The sequence below is a fragment of the Rhinopithecus roxellana genome, chromosome 1 (genome assembly GCF_007565055.1).
Source record: "Rhinopithecus roxellana isolate Shanxi Qingling chromosome 1, ASM756505v1, whole genome shotgun sequence".
NCBI classification, from domain to species: domain Eukaryota; kingdom Metazoa; phylum Chordata; class Mammalia; order Primates; family Cercopithecidae; genus Rhinopithecus; species Rhinopithecus roxellana.
In genome coordinates, this window is record NC_044549.1 from 117,479,488 (window position 1) to 117,483,516 (window position 4,029).

Below are 4,029 nucleotides of genomic sequence, written 5' to 3' on the forward strand. Positions count from 1 at the left end.
TTTTATTTTATTAACAAGCAGAATAATAAACACAACAATTTTAAAGCTGAAAGAGCAATAAGTCACATTGCTGCTGCAGTTCACAGATGCACCTGGGGTACATGCTCCCTTGTTGTGAGGCAGAGTGTAGGCACAGGACTGTGCATATTTATATATATGTGTATATATACATGATCAAGAAGAATCAGAGAACTGAAAACCACAGGAGACCAGAAAGTATCCATAACTTTTCATCAGGCAATCCCAAAGCGCTCTGCTCCTTTCCTTTGCTTTGCCTCTATATCCTCTGTGGTTCCAGTTCCAGCTGAACTTCTGACAATCCCAAATCACTCCTTCCTCTTTTTCAGTTTCTCATCATTTTCAGACTTTCTGGATATTGAAGAGACATTCAAACCAAATCTTTGAGCTCTTTCCTTCAGCTTTCCCAGGTTAACTGTAGGTTATCAGATGACAGACAGGACAGACCTTTTGTGGGAACTGAGGAAATCCCAAACCAAGCCTGTACCAGCAGCTTTCTTACTCTCCAAGCTCACAAGTACATTGAATCATTTGGCCCTCTTCTGCATTTTCTCAGTCTGTGGTATTTCAGATATGATTTTTACCACTTTCTTCTCTGCTGCCACATCCACAGTTTTTTCAAGAGGTTCTTCCTCTTTGACAGAGAGCTCTATGGACTTTGTTTCTTCTTCCTCAGTTTCATCTCCCAGTCCCTCTTTTTCATTTGCCTCCTCTTCAGCATGTTCTTCACAAGATATGCCTGGAGTCTATTGATAAAATCTTGCTTTATTCCCTTGGTCTCCAAACCACGAGCAAGACATTCTTGCTTTAGTCCAGCAAGCTTCAGCTTATGGAGCTCCACCATCTGGGTTGCCATCTTGTTATCCCTCTTGCAAGCTTATATTCTATAGCCTCTCTGGAAAGCAAGAGAGCTACCACAGAAATAAATTCCACCCCATGGAATTCCAGTTTTCTTTTCTTTTTTACATGGCGAGTCAAGAGATTGATGTGGGCTGGGAGAGCTGTGTCTGAGACTTCACTCTTGTTTGGAGAGCCTGAAAAATTACCTTCTACCCTCAAAAACCTAAAAATAAAACTACCATACAATCCAGCAATCCCATTGCTGGGTACATATCCAAAAGAAAGGAAATCAGCATCTGGAAGAGATCTCTGCACTCCCCTGTTTATTGCGGCACTATTCACAATAGCCAATATTTGGAAGCAACCTAAGTGTTCATCGACAGGTGACTGGATAAAGAAAAGGTGGTGTATATACACCATAGAGTACTATTCAGTCATAAAAAAGAATAAGATCCTGTCATTTTTAGCAATATGCCTGGAACTGGACATCATTATGTTAATTAAGTAAACCGGGTGCAGAAAGACAAACAACATATTTTCACTCATTTGTAGGAGCTAAAAAATGAAAACAATTGAACTCATGGACACAGAGAGTAGAACAATGGTTACCAGAGGCTGGGAAGGGGAGTGGGGGCTGGGGGATGGGGATGGCTAAGGGGTACAAAAATATATTAATAGTTAGAATGAGTAAGAGCTAGTGTTTGATAGCACAACAGTGTGACTGCAGTCAAAAATAATTTATTATACATTTTAAAATAACTAAGTATAGAATTGCAATGTTCATAACACAAATGATAAATGTTTAAGATGATGGATAACCTCATTTGTCCTGATGTGATTATTACACATTAGATGCCTGTATCAAAATACCTCATATACCCTATAAACACATAAACCTACTATGTCACCATAAAAATTTTGATTTTAAAAAATAAAAAATAAACTACCTTCTCAACTATTAATAGATAAGGCTGGATTCAATAAGCAAGTTTTGCCCCAGAAGTCTACCTAGATGTGTTTCATTTATACACCAAAATACTTCTTACTAGACTAGTTTCATGTACCCTGTAAAGGGCCAGGGTACAAAGCATATGGGGTTAGAGCTTCTGAAGCTTCAGAAAGTTGAGCCACTGGTGAATGAATGGAAGGAGGCATTCACAGGTATGTGATCCCACATCAAGGGCCTGGCATTGCAGCACAGCCAGTGGTGCTGATTTTGAGGCTTTCTCACATTTTCTGCATTTTATAATTATTTACCTGGTACTGCAGTTTGGCCGGAAGATCAAACGGGCCCTACCTTTCGGCATCCTGGGCTTGCTGCCTCCCTAGGAAAGATCACTGCCCCTGAGCTCACAGAGACCCTCCTCCAGCAAGTTGAGAAGCTGCTTACCGAGGGCTCTGTAAGGTGAAGAAGGGAAAACCGTCTACACTGGACAGTGCAGGGTCCCCAGCACCATGGCATCCTGTTGATCCCTCAGGCCCTGGGGCCACATCTGGGCACGGGCCCATGGGCCAAAAGGAAGACAAGAGCTCTGTGTCATGGGAATTTGCACAACCAGCCCTGTGGAAGTGTCTCACACTGACTTCAGGGCATCTTTCAGTCCCTAGCAAGCCACCATTCACTATTGATTGATTGAATTACAAGTTTTCAATGGAATCTTAGAGTTTTAGGGCCAGGAGACACCTCTGAGATCATCCAATCTCCAAGAAAGAGTACAGGGTAGTGTGTGGCAAGATCAAGGCCAGAGGCCATGTCTCCTGATACCCCATCCAACAGGAGGCCGGTGATGGAAAGACGCCTACTCTTGAAGGCTCCTCAGGTGGTTTGTTTCATTTGTATGAAAACAAATTTCCCCACTCAGATTTCAATGTCTTTCTTTTGCTTTCTCTGCTTGCTTCCTCATCTATAAAATGAGACCCTAAAGCCCGTGAGTTAATATGTGTGGAGCACTTGGAATTGTTATTAACACATAGAAAACAATACATGAGATGCTGTTGCTATTATTCATATGATTATTATCATCATTGTTAATTTCCAAGGGCTGCCATAACAAAGTAACACAAACTAGGTGGCTTAAAACAACAGAGCTTTATTGTCTCTCAGTTCTGGAGGCGGGAATGCTGAAATCAAGCTGATAGAAGAGCTATGTCCCCTTCGAAGCTCTCCAAGCAATTCTCTCTTGCCCTCATCCAGCTTCTGGTAGCCCCAAGAGTTCCTTGGCTTGTGGCAGCATAATTTCAATCTCTGCCTCCATCTTCATATGGTCATCTTCCCTCTGTGTCTGTGTCTCTTCTCTTCTTACAAAGACATCAGTTTTATTTAATTCAAGATCCACCCTACTCCAGTATGTTAACTAATTATATCTGCACCCACCCTCTTCGCAAATACAATCACGTTTACTGGAACCAGGGGTTAGGACTTTAACATATCTTTTGGGATAATCCAATTCAACCCACAGTAATCATTACCATTGTCAAATTGTACTTGTTGGAATGGACATTTCCATGTAGGGTAAAATGTGTTCACACCATTCTTGTCATAGCCCTGGATAGAGCTGCCCCAGAGCTTGCCTGTACTCATTTCAATCGAAAACTGATTTAGATGCCGGGCTTATAGAAGTTTCAGATCTGCTGGATAGAAAAAAAAAAAAAAAAGAGGGATTTTAATTTGTGAAGAAATTGCAAAGGCAATACATTGATGCCGCTCTCTTGTTTTTTTAAGGAAGCTATAAAGAGTTCATCAGTAGGGCAGTTTCATTAGAGCTATTTTTTTCTGACTAGTAATTTCTCAGTATTCTGAGTTTACACATCTAATTCCTCCAGAAGTTTCCCAGGGGGAGAAAAGACAACAAAACTTGAATAAAATTATGACTGTTGCACTTCATGAATACATTATTCTGGTACTGCGACTCTCCAGGACAATTTGTCCTCACAGTGTATTCAGAAGAGGGTAGGAAAAGAAAAATGCACACATACGTGTATATGTATATAAATGTTATGTATACACATATCTATATATAAATAAACACATATACACATAGATATGCAAAGGATGAGTCCTTATCATAGCTCTCCAGAACTAAATGTATCATTTGTCATTGATAATATAAGCATAGGTAGAAAATGCTTCCAGTAAATTCCAAGGAAAATGAGTAATTAAGAGAAATGCTT

At 40.4% G+C, this 4,029-nt stretch overlaps 1 pseudogene; it reads right to left on the reverse strand.

Annotated features, from left to right (window-relative positions):
* Positions 1 to 233: 233 nt before the first annotated feature.
* On the reverse strand, positions 234 to 874 carry LOC104664792 (annotated as a pseudogene).
* Positions 875 to 4,029: the final 3,155 nt, after the last annotated feature.